Source organism: Ischnura elegans, chromosome 1 (assembly GCF_921293095.1).
Source record: "Ischnura elegans chromosome 1, ioIscEleg1.1, whole genome shotgun sequence".
NCBI lineage: Eukaryota > Metazoa > Arthropoda > Insecta > Odonata > Coenagrionidae > Ischnura > Ischnura elegans.
In genome coordinates, this window is record NC_060246.1 from 61,513,891 (window position 1) to 61,527,630 (window position 13,740).

At 39.0% G+C, this 13,740-nt stretch overlaps 1 protein-coding gene across 1 annotated transcript in view; it reads right to left on the reverse strand.

The window, feature by feature from the left end:
* The window catches only part of LOC124161608 (protein rhomboid), a 30,913-nt gene extending 18,382 nt beyond the window's left edge, over positions 1 to 12,531 (reverse strand). The window contains exons 1-3 of the mRNA XM_046538000.1: positions 12,413 to 12,531; positions 6,347 to 6,370; positions 4,757 to 4,921 (exon numbers count right to left, since the gene is read on the reverse strand). The gene's annotated coding sequence lies outside the window, so the exon portion shown is untranslated. The remainder of the gene's footprint in view (positions 1 to 4,756; positions 4,922 to 6,346; positions 6,371 to 12,412) is intronic.
* Between the last annotated feature and the right edge of the window lie 1,209 nt (positions 12,532 to 13,740).

The window sequence follows — 13,740 nt, forward strand, 5'->3', positions numbered from 1 at the left end:
TTTCCCAGAAAATAATTTAAAAACTAATAAATCGCATTAATAATTTTCTTGGAATTTCGGTTTCCTCAACCTTTTCTGTGTTACTACTTGAACAACCACAGCTTGCCCCACTCTAGTTTTGATCCTGGGTACGCTCTTGGTTCAGTAGTTCGAAAAATGTTATGACACACGTATATTTCAACACAGCAATCATAATAATAAAAAAGGATGAATACCTTCCTACCATCGTTGAGTGATGGAAGTAAAATAAGGCATTATAAAATGTCATAACTATAGATACGATTCTTGTGTAAACGAATCTGATGTTAAATATCTATTTCTGACTTCAAGATCTATACGCCTAAACCTAAAAACCGACATTAAAATACGTAAATTCATTCAAATAGCAGGGTTAGGAGCAAAAATGTGCAGAATTTCATTCAAATAGCAGGGTTAGGAGCAAAAATGTGCAGAATTGATGTTAACAGAATTGATGATAACAAAACCAAACTTCGCCGGTATGTCAGTCAACTTTTTTGTTAATAACCGCCGCGGTACCTGTGCCCGATGCATCATAAATATTGATATGTTCTCATATATTTGTTTTTACTCATTAAGAACTAACGTATGACTTAAACCCTCGAATACTTGTGGATCGAGAGAGGCGAGAAATGTTTTTCTCGGGCATTATTTAAGTTTAGGGACTATGTTTAAATCACACATTCCCGTTAATTTTTACTTTTCAAACTTTTTGACAGTCAAATCTTACTTCGCCTGAGAACCATTTTTTCCGAGGAAGAAATTTTAGTTTATTTTATACTAGCAAGATAATTTTTGAGGTTTGCTTTACGTTGTGGGGCATTTTACGTCATTAGAGTGCTCATCATGTCGACGTGGATTGAATTTTGTTATTTATTGAGTGGGTGAGGTATTGAAAACGCTACCTCTGGATAATTTAAGCTTAATACATATAGAGGGTAAAATCATAAAAATAAAAAAGAGGGTCATATTTTTCCCTTCCTCATAGATAAACTAGAGCGTTTTTCTGAAAGCATGCACCATGTTCATGTATACGCTCGTATTTCGTACACATTACTGCAATGAAGATTCTTAAAAAAATGCCCATTTACGGCAAAAATCAAGTCACGCACTGATCGAATATACCCTGTCCTTCGGATTGCTGCCTAGTTAGTGTGACAAGTAATCTAAAACAGGGAGATAAATCACCTGATCGTGAAAGCGACCCTCGCGCACCAAGGGAAAACGGTGGCATACGCGTTGGAAAGGAGCAAACTTTGGTAAATGAAAAATTAACTGTAACTCTTTTCGATATTACGAGAAATATTTGCGACCTCAAGTACGGAAACTGAGGAAATTTACATTTATATCTCTTATGTGACCTACGTATTGGTGTATTGTAATTTTTTCCGTATGTCCGCTTTCCGCGTGACAATTGTATGAGAGGTTGACAAAAAATACTGGAGAAAATGCCATACTGTTGCCACTCTTTTAGTCCGAGAGGGAAATTCATGTAAAAACCACCAATCTGTCTTCCACTCATATTATATTTATACCTTTGCGCTAAAGCGTCAATTTTTTAATACATAAGTATATAAGTATAACGGATGGGAACAATGAGAAAAAAATTGTGCAACCCAAAATAATTAGACTCGAGGAGATAAAAATTGACAAGAAAGGCTTTTAATATTTTTCCTTCAACAATCCCTCACCCTTCTCAAAAATAAATAAAAAAATTACCTCTCCAATCTCTTTCGCGTTTTTCCTTTCCCCCTGCGACCACCTGTGAGCTCAACAACAGCTGGCCGTAATAAGGGCCTGGCAAACTGAAGACATCTTCCAGCGGTCAGTAACCGTGATATACTATCGCTAACACCAATTTTCTTTGGCCGCTACGCTACATCTTCCGGGTTCTTGTCTCTCCCTATAGCACTCTATAATCTCATCAAAATTTGCCGGCTGGGGCTGCAACTCATTTTCTTAATAATTCTTTTTGTTTTTGGATGGCAATTTATACCAGATATTCACTATCATCATCATAATGACTATACGCGATAAAATTGCAGCTTACTTAAAACAGTTCAACTTATAAATCAAGTTTAAAAGTGACGGCGCATGTGCATGCGGCTACTTAATATCAGAGAGGAGAATATTTAATAATCCTCGTTAATATATACGAAAACAAGACCAATTAATGTAACGATAAAATGGAAATCTGACATCCCTATTAAAACAAGGTGATGACAAGAGGTTTTGAAATTTTTAATATGATTTCATGCCTCTGAATTTCAATATATAGTTTAAAAACTAATTTTTCACGTAACGAAATGAATTGAAATTGATCGATCGACCAATCAGGAGAAAATTTAATTTTTTTTTAATTAAACACGCATCAATTACTGGAAACAAATCTGTATTGCTAATTCCTCACGTTTTTCAAACTATACACACTCCGTCACGGCCAAAGAATCAGGCTGGAGAAGAACGTCGTTTGGAGAGTAACTTAGTACAAAGCACATTTATTAATTACAAAAAAGAAATAATGTCACCATAAAAAAACTAATTTCACTTGAATAGGATTCAAATTTGGATATTCCGTCACCGGTTGAGCCATGTTACATAACCAATCTATCTGCCTTCAGAAGAATTTCAGCGGTCGTTCACCGAGAAAAATCCGCTCAATAGTCACTCATGTATTATGCAATGCTTTTAAAAACGCTATAAATTACATTTAAATTGTCATGATACGAATCTCCCATAATATTACTACCACCGTTCAAATGTTACACGCTGCTATCTGCGTTCCCTGCAATTAACAAGCAGTGAAAATCTCAGAGGAGATGCTTACCAGAGCACGCATGATGGCTCATGTGTAGTAACTAAAAGCCAAGGTCAACAATCAAACCTCAACTTTTTCGTATTATATTGGCAAATGAAAACAGCCAGCGAGGTAATTACTTCAAAAATAAATTTTATTGAAATTCAAACTTGATCCTATTTCTTAGCGGCGGCGGCGAGCATAATCGCTTGCCGCCAGTGGCGGATACAGAAAAAAACTCAAGGGGGGGGCGCAACATATCTTGAATTGTCTTTAATTTTATCGTAATAAAAGATGATCAAGTCACAGGCAGAGTATATGAAAATTTTATTTAAAGTGATTATAAACATGTAAAAGACAATGCCATCTTATGATATAAAAAAGTTACAATTGTGGTTTTGCAATTTTCGGCAATACATACGGACCCGCAAGGGGGGGGCGCGCGCCCCCTGCGCCCCCCATCTGTATCCGCCACTGCTTGCCGCAATATATGTTGGACGCATATATAATTTACCCTAGGTCTGAAGGAAAAGAAAAAGCATAAGGCTGAATGACGGATGCATAATCACCGTCGCCATTACGAAGTGTAATCCATTCCAGTCGGGAGCAAGATCCAACATACTCCTTCCATTTTTTTTTATGTTGACCAGATCAGATAATTCAGGACCATTCTTCGCAATACTTTAATATTTCGCAAATAATTCGGGATTGAATCGATCGGGAACATACACATTAAAGGCAATACATTCACCATTGAAATAAACATGAAAATAAATCGCTATCGTTATAGACAGCCAATTAGATCTGCTATATTCGTAATTCAATCGCGGAATTTGCCTTTTCAATCTTAATTACAAGGAAATTCGCGCAAGTGTCACAATCAGATCTCGTTTAATCTTCCCTAGGAGATAGAAAATGAATACTCATGAGGTATAGTTTTTGTTTCAGACGCCAGTGCTCAATACTCTCCGAGACATTTGCGACGGAAAGTACTAGTAAAACCTTTAACTTTACGAAACCCACAGCACAACAATACGCCGCCCGTGCTCCTACTTCATCCCAGCAACGGAGTATAGGGGTCTTTTGTTGTGCTTCGGGTTGCATTAAGTTAAGAGTTTTTGTGGTACTTTACGTCGAATATACAGTAGATTCCGGTTAATTGGGACATATCGGGACTTGTGCACTTTGCCCCAATTAAGCGGCTGCCCCAATTACGCGAACTATACTGTATATGGGCATAAACAAACGTTGAAATGATAGAAAGAAGACTGAAGAATGTTTAAAATGCAATATTAGTTTATTAAACTATTAATTTGATCAAAAATCTGGGTGTTTAGTTAATTTATGATAATTTTTTAAAATTATAACAATTTAGTTAAAAATATTTTTCACAGCCTCGGGCGACGCTGAATGAATGTCTTTTACTAACAAGTCCTGTTAAAGAAAAGTCCTATCCTCTTGCGGATAGTATAACAATAAGAGCTTATAAAATAGGGAAAAAATAGGAACATTTGTGAAAAATAAGAGTAAATCAAAGGAGGAAAATAAAAAAATAGTATTCTGAAAACTAAAAATTTTAATTTCGTCGCGAGTATTGAGTCTATGCCGCCGACTCATGGCCCAATAAAGCGGCATGCTGTCCCAAATAAGCGGAGAATACTCTGGGATATTCCTTTATTGGGTTCTGTTCTTCAAGATCTGCCCCAATTAATCGGCTGCCCCAAGTGACCGGTGGACCCATTAAACGGAATCTACTGTATCTCGAAAAGTATTGAGCGTTTGCAGCTGAAACAAAAAATACACTTCATGAGTATCAATTTCCTATCACTAAGTAAAGTTTGAACGATATCTGGTGGTGACACTTCCCTCGTTAGTCCCATGCGGAGATGATGAGCGCCCTTGAATATATTTCCTCTGAGGTGAAAAGTCGGTGACACTTACCACGTTCACGAAGTCCTGGAATGTGATGGCCGTCGTCTTTCGTTCGGCGGCCTTCTCCTGGAGAAGTTCCCTTTTGTGAGCATCCACTTCGTTGCAGAACTCCTGGCTGTGCAGGGCGACGATGAAGTCCTCCCATGGGATCTCCCCAAACCCCTCGGGATCATACTGGAAAGTGATATGCATCCTCATCAGCAATGGAGTGTGTACAGCAGATGAGGACCCAGGGTGGGTCCAGGGTACAACACACGATGCCCGGGAACCAAGTTGTAACAATTAATTTTGACTTAAATGTTAATGTAAAAATTAATGGGAGGAAAAATGAGTCAAGTGAAAATGGACGGTAATTGCTGTTTACGGCGCGGAAGAGAGAATAGGAGGGAGTATGGATGTGAAAATGGTGGCGTGCGCGTCGTATGCGACCCGATGTTTTCGCCGAAAGAACTGATAAAAAGTGTGGATTAACCATATTTGTGAAGTATGATCTTAGGTTTTCCCGGCGTATCACTTGCGTAGATCCCCTGAGGATGATCAGCAAGTCGCGGATCGAAACGTCGGGAGACATGGACGATATCAACCGGTGGAAAACCCGAGAAACTTTTCTGCATTCTTGTGAAGTTTACGAGGAAATTAAAACGTTACAAAGTAGCTCAACTTATTCGCCCAGTTATCCTCGGGAGGGGTGCGGAGAGGAAGCGTAAAAGGAGGGAAGCGCTGCCGCGATCGGGAGCCCGCCGAAGCCTTAAGGGTAATGATAGGGGTGGAAGTAGTGGAATAGGGATATCCCACGCCATCATTAGGGCGACGTGGGCCACTATTAGCGAAGCCATGATTTGATGTTTCTGCACAAATGGAAGAATATTCTATTTAAATCAAAATATTCCACAGATTTTTTTCTGTAGATAGCAACAAGGCACACATAAAGAAGGATCTCACAGCCTCGTGGGCTTCTATTTATCTACATAGATGGACACGCGCGGTGCAGTGGTGGATACATATAAGGGGCGAGGGGGGCGGCGCCCCCCCTTGTGGAGCCACCCGCATTTGCCGAACATTGCAGAACCACAACTGCAATTTTTTTATATCATAATATGCTATAGTCTGAACAAGTATAGTTAGTTTAAATAAAACTTTCCTTAACTTTGCATGTGACTCGATTAATTCTCTATTACGATAAAAGTAAAGGTAGCTCACGATATCTTTTGCCCCCCTTGAGTTTTTTCTGTATCCACTACTGACGCGGTGCATATCACGTAAGCCTCTCGGCTGAATCTTCACCACACCGCGAAAGCCTACACAAGGATATGAAGGATAGTTTTCCAAAATCGAATACCAAAGAATGCACAGTCCGCAGCAAGAAATGATTGTAAGTAATTGATGAATAAAATAATTAATTATGCAAAGTTACCGTAAAAAGATTCAATATTTATATACCATTGGATTAGAGCGATTAAAAACAGGAAAATAAAATAATAATTTAACTGAAAAAATGCATGTAATTATTAAAATTAAGTCACCAGAGTTGACAACTACAAGTAAAATAGTTGTTATTTGAGGAATAAAATGCTATCAAAAATTTCAAAATCTACTCACCTTATCAAAGAGAGTTCGCCATTTCTGAAATTAACAAAAAATAAGCATTAATAACTTGTTATATAGCAATAGTTTTCGAAATATGTGAAACCATAAAAATTTTTCTCGATAAAAAAGATATATTTCAACCTAAATGGCAATTTATTTGTCTCACTTCTGTTAATTACTGTGAGATACAAAATTTTGGCCCTTAAATTTGAAAAAAATGATTCCATGATAATTCTATGATTTATAGCAATTTTAATTAACTTCTACTAAGACTATTGCGATAGAAAGACTTGAAAAGCTGGAGCACATTGTCTCGGCACAAAACTTTTTAAAAAATTCTTCGTAGGTCTATGAAGTTAGGATTACCTATGGGAATTCGAGTTATCCATCGTGAGAACATATCGATTGCACAATATGAACTCACCTGTTTTACATATTAATTATAAGAAATACTTGCGTATACATAAGAGTATGCCTGATGAGGAGATATCTGAATGTTAACGTATTTCACAAAAAGGCAGGAGGAAACAAAAAGGGAGGAACAGCTACTAAGGAGGAGAATGAAAACTAACCTTAGACTGAAACGCTGATTGGGCTGTACATTATTTTTAGTACCAACATACGTCTAGTACATCATTTAATTATTTGTCTCGGTAAATAACAAGGGATAATTTATTACGAGTTATATATAAAAACTTGCGAAGCAGCGTGCGCTATCAGCTGCATCGCATCGAAGCTACCGAAAACGAATTAAAACGCTATAGGGAAAAAACATACACCTTGTAAATTGAACTTTCAGAAAATTCAAAGATAATGCATCAATACTAAAAATCTTTACCACCAAAATTAGTAAATTAATTCAGTTGAATCAATAGTAATTGAACTGCATCTCTAGAGATGTAGGCAAATTCCGAAACCTTAGCCTTATAAATAAAATTTTGTAAAAAATTGAAATAGACTCGAGATGGGAAACTAAATTAAGAGAGGAATGAAACCTCTTCGCATGAAAAATAAGAATCATAGGAGGAAAATAAAGTAGATAAAACTGGGTAGTACCCATTCAGGTAGTTAATAATGACCATGAAAATAATTCAGAGGACCATCATCAACATCCAACCATGAACCTGGGACACTATGAAGATTGAGAATTCCGCCATTTAGATTCCACGCTAAGTTACCTCCTCAGAATTCATTGCAACAGGGATATTCTCATACAATAAGCATTTTTAGCCTACTCCCTTCAGTACATAACTAAACTGCAAACGAGTGCCGGACGCAGGGGAGCAGACGCTCTTATGTGCTATTTCAGGAAGCGATTTTTCAGACGTCCAAGGAGAGAAAGAGGTATTTGACGGTGAGCGAACATAAGCCGTCAGAGACTTCCACAGATTGACATTCTCGCAAAGCTAATTTAAAAACCCGTCTCTTAAAGAGAGCATTATATACTGATACAAAATTACGGCTCCCTCCCAAATACTTACGTTTAGCCTCAAGTAACGAGGGTTGGAATTTTACATGAAATACCCCGGAATGAGCTTTTAAAGGAACACTACTCTAGAAGTAGAGTTTAGAATCTTTTAACAAAATCCCAACATAAAGTCTAAATTCTATACTGCTGTTAGTTAGTGGATCTAGCCTCTATTTATCAAGCCACTCAGAAATCGAATATGAATTAGGTAAGCAAGAAAAAAAGAACACTCAGCACAGCGTCCATATAGTTACGCACATGTTTGAAGATAAGAAGATTTCGCTGAATTTACACAGTGAAAAGTTCATCTTGAGTCTTAAGCGATACCCAATTAATTGATACTGATATTTATGCAGATATTGAGACCGTATTCCTGCCCTAGAGTACGGAACACGACCCTAAAATTAAATTCTATCAAAGAAATGTTTTGAGAGAAATTTTACTTTTTCTTCAAAGACATCGATTAATTACGACAGCAGAGAGAAGAAGAGAGCAGATAAATATTCTGAAGCGTAGATCATATACGTAAAACAATCATGAACAAAAAATAACTTTGAGTCCGTACTTGTACTTTTAATCTCAATTGTATTTCCACATGGCAGGAAATTAGTATTACCATATATGCATCCTCCTTCGTCCCTCCTTCCGTGTTTCCTGCCTTCGGTTATGTTCACTCAAAAACAATCTCGACACACTAAAGTAAAATTTAAAGTTATTTTTTCTATATCAAAATGAAAATGAATAGAACGTAAGGAAATGATGGACTAAAATCATCGACAGTAAAAATTATGCATATGTATAGCATAAAAAAACGATTTTTATATAATTATATTTTTTATTTTACACTACATTTTATTTTTTGTATAATTAGGCAGACGTGTCCGTCTTCGAAAATAAAATTTTCCCCCATTCTGAGGGGGAACACTTGAGAAAAGTTAGTTAACAATTTTTTAAATAATAAAAGCTAACTCCAATACGGAATAACATAAGATACATGCTAAAGATGTTCTTTTAAGTAAATTTTTAACTTTAACATCAAATAAGAATTATGTCTGTTAGAAAGTTTAATGGATGGATGTAATACATTTTACAATGTTGTTTCAAATGGCCTCGGGATATTTGAGGTAAATATTCACACAGAGACAGAAATTTGATTCTTGACATGGTCTATATTTGGTATCAATCTGTGACCAGGGCCAAGAGTTTTTTGAAATTAGGTGGAATGACGCATGTGTTTATTTGCTGTAGGTGTAATACGCATCATTTTAACAATTCTTTTTGACAAATACATAAACAATATTCCATTTCTCTCAGACTTTTATTTCATTGTCTTAAAAAACGAAACTAACGTCATACACAGGCTCATACCCAATGAAAAAGCAATTTTCATTCCACCAGTACAACCGGATAGGTTGATTTGGCCACCGCAATAGAACAGCAACAATAGACGACTCTTTATTCTTCTCTCCGAGCGATCAAAGGTTGCCTATGGGTCATTCCATGTCAACTCAACCAATTTTTGGAGGATCCCACGCTCACCATCTCAGATTTTGATCATTTTTTCCCTGTTGTTAGTTTCAACCTTAGTTAAGAAAAATCCAAAATATTTAAGACCCATTGCAAGTATTTTCCAATTTATGATTGTTTGAAGTCAATGAGGCACACAAAAATTCTGCGCACGTCAAATTATTCAAAACTACCATATTTGTGCCCCTGTAAACCAAATGAGCGAAGCCAGTAAAATTTTTAGAGGTTATAAACATGCTGCTATAGTTTTCAAAAATGTTATCAAAAAGAGTTTCACTTGAAAAATTTTCTTTCTATAAATGTTCACAAATTGCAGTTTTGACAAATTTCGGCAAAAAAGTGACATTTTCAAACACATGTAAAAATCACATGAAAGCCATAAAAATCTCTGTAAATATGGTAAAGACCGACAACATTAAAATAGAGTGAGATTTTGAGCAATTTTGAATGTATTTGTTGATAAATATTATGAAAATGATATTTCCGCTAATGTTTTTCGTTGAAAAATGCCACTTTTTCAACTTCTAATAACAAAAAGGGACACCAATTAGGTGTCTGAGTTTTTTAATATAACTTGCACTATCCTCCCTTTTTCAGGAAAATTAAATCTGAAGTTGTTCCCATGATTGATAGTGCTTCTATGATTTATTTTAGTGATGGTTGTAAAATGGCGGGCTACAGCACTTACGTTTCAGGGCTTCCCCCAAAAGGTGAGTTGAATTTGAGTATTGAGGTTCCTGTAAACCCCTATCATTCTTTAAATTTAGCAGCCAATCTATTTTTAATTTCCAAAGAGTATAAAATGGCAACATTTTAGCAGATATATGGACCCCTATACTATCGGTAATTCAAATGTGATCGAATTATATTGAACCAGGGTAAAGAGGTATATGATTCACAGGAATTCGAAATTTTTGTGTCGCAATATTGGAGAAAATGGGGATGTTCAGCGCTATAGAAGGGAGCGGAAAACTGAATTATACCAAGAAACACAAAAAATCTAGACCGAAACTGCCAAACAATCACTTCGCTCCAATACTTAAAAAAATATTTTCTCCTATTTTAAGAATGATGCTTCCTCATATACCTCATGTTATTAACATGTCGAAACTAAACCCACTGCGGGAAACGACAAAGTATATACTACAAGAGGCCGAGAGCTGGAACGAAGAGGAAAGGTTTCCGTTTCCTTGCTTCTGTAACCGAGTCTGAAAGTTTCAAGACCCGTTACGCGCGTGGTCACGCTAACGAACTTCATTAACTAGAGTGGAGGCGAGGTAATAAAATAACTCCTAATTCCTCACTTTCCATGCGAGTGTATTCTCGAAAAAAATATAGAAAATTCTAGAGAAGAATGTAACCAATGGAGGACACGAAAAATATATTCCAACTTGAGAGGCCCATGCCCCACCTCTTTCTTGGTGGAGTGACTGCCAAGGTCCTTCTGGACACCAATAAGAAGAGTGCCGAAAGTTTGGTTGGTATCGTAACGCTCCGACACGCGCCAGTAAATGAACATGTCTTTCAGTGAAAAAAATATCCGAGACAGGCATAACACATTCTTTGAGTTATAAGCATATTTTTTCTGGAAGAGAAATATTTAATCCCAGGGAATCTCTATTGGGCAACTTATCCATCAAAATATTTTGGAAATTATGTCAACCGAAGGAAAATTCATGCAATAAATGTATACAATATTAACATCTCTTCACTGTTCCAGCAGGTTTAAACATGTATTTATAGTTTTATGCGACTGATTTAGTCTAATAAGAAAATTGCTATATAAACAAAGCGAAGTTTTGGTATCTTATTTTCTTCCAATTGTTCACTCGAAACCACAAATGGTCAGCAAATATTCGTCCCGAATCATTAAAGAAGCTCGTCGTAATATTTGAAATATTTCATTTACCTGAATTGTTTTCTCTGCCTTAACATGCCAAAAATATGCATGCTTTGCTTGTAACTATTACAATGTATAAGACATGACGAAGACGCATTAAAATTGACACAACGGCAGATTTTTCGATGGAGGAATTTTCTTTCGATATGCAACTGCTTAGTTTGTACGCGCCAAAAACGTTCTCGTTCCGCAAGTTCTACTCCGAGTTTCTAATTCAGATTTCGCATTTTCAAATATTGGGATTTATGTTACAGCAAAATGCTAAGTTAAAATTTTAATATTACACTCTATTTATTTATTAAACCGACTTTGAAAAGGTAGAGCCACCGTCCTGGCAAATGATATAGAGCATTATATCAAGACGATGATCCCTGGAAACACCGATTGGAATGAGTTAAATCTAGTAGGTACAAGTTACGACCGAGAAAAATTTTATGGGCTAAGTGGAATGAGGGGATATCTCTCAATTCAGACATACTAATATGTGAGTTTATTCGAAAAAATTATAAATCATTTAATATAGGTACATTATTAGTTGCTTAGTCAAGGAGACATCAATGTATTGGGTAGATAGTTTCCAGATTAAGCACTTAAAATCAAATAAAATTCTCAATTACACAAAAACGCACACTCCACCCCATCAGTAACTCCAATAACCTCATCAATTGTTTTTATTGGAAGAATTTCCCCAACGCTGCAGTTACCTTAGTGCATCGAAGGCATTTATGCGGTGAGTTTTCACTTTCGACTCAAAAACTCCTTAACAACTCAAAATCTGGCTTCCATAGGAAAATAAGGAACAAGTCCTCAACATAACAATCCGCTAGAAGTGTAACTTGAGGAAATTGGATCTGAGGTTTCCGCGGCGTTTCTCCACATTAGTAACGGCTTTCGGGTGATCCTCCGCGTAGTGTAGTCAAAAGGGACAAGACTGTTCCTCGAGCCATCCTGCTGGCGCCTTTAGACAACACTACGCGGAGGAACGCCCGAAAGCCGTTACTAATGTGTGATTTGAGGAGTTCCATCACAGACCACCCCCGCCACCATGTGTTCCACACGCCTCCGCGATCCGGAAGTGAAACGCGGCGCGGGGAAACCATCCCGAGGACTTGTCACGCACGTCAACCGGCCTGCGAGAGGCAAACCATATAGCAAAACCACAAAGGGGTGTGTGAGTACTTACGTCCCTCAGCAGCTCCCTCCGCAGCTCGGATTCGTCCAACTCGGAGTGCGCGTCCTCGTCGCCATCCTCCTCGGCGCACACCCCTCCCGCCTCCGGCTTGCCCCCTCGGCCGACGGCGGCGGCGGCCGCGCACTCCTCACACCCCCCGCGCACTCCCCTCTTCCGCCTCTTCTTCTCCCCACCTTCCCCCCCGCCCCCGTCCGCCTCCCCAACGCCCCCACCCCCGAACGGAAACGGTCTCCTGGACACCGAATATATGGATATGGGCCATGAGAGTCTCATTGCCCCCTTACGAACTTCCCCTCCTCCTCCCCCTCCTCCCAGGAGCTTTTAAAAGGAAGGATATATACCCGGTAGCCTATCTCCCCTCTTCCCCCTCCTCCTCACGCACACGGCGGATAAGCAACCCTCAGCAGTCGCACGCACACCCACATAAACAGGCAAAAGCCGCCACCACCACCATCGACACCGCACAAGGCTCGGCCCCTGTTTCACTCCCCCACAACAGGGACCTCTTCAACAACTCCACCCTCGGCCCCCACAACCTAACAGACAGGCAGAGTCGCACGAATCCCTCTTTCCTTCTCCCCTCCCCCCTTAACTCACACCCTCTGACTTCTTTTCCGGTCTTAAAAACTTCCCTTCCGCTCCTAATCCTCCACCTTCCCGCAGCCCCCCACACACTTTTTAAAAAAACCACCGAAAAAAACGTACACAAGGCTCGCGTGCCGTTCCCGCTTTCTCTACCCCTCACACAAACACACTATATAGAATGTATATCTCCCTCTCTATCTGAGGTTACTTCCCTCTTTTCTTCTCCCCCGCCCGTATCTGCACACCAACAGAGCGTGCCCACGGCGGCGACGCCTCACTCCATCACAAGCACGGGGCCGGAAAATTACCCATCCTTCCTCTCCCTCTTCAATCCCCACTTCTCCCTTCCTCTCTATCTTTCTCGCACTCCGCTCTCTTCTCTTTCTCTCCTCTTCGAGCTCGTCGCTTAAATGTCGGAGCCAGAGGCTCAGACGCCGCGTTCACTTTCCCGCGCTCCGCCGAGGCTCACTTATCCGTGACACCCGGCGCCATTATCCCGCTCCGTCGTTGCACCCTGGCTCCGTGCCGCCCGATCGAATGGGGCCTATTGTCACCTTCTTCCGACCGCCTCCGGCATCCGAGCGAGAGTTTTGGAGCACGGATTCGACAAGACCCCTCCCCCAAACGATAAGCGCGGGCACGAAATCGTGGAGAGGCAAATGAAAAGGTGTCAAAGTTCAAAGCGGCTAGGGTGCCTAAACTCCTAGAGAAATATCTCTTTTCATAGAAGGAAA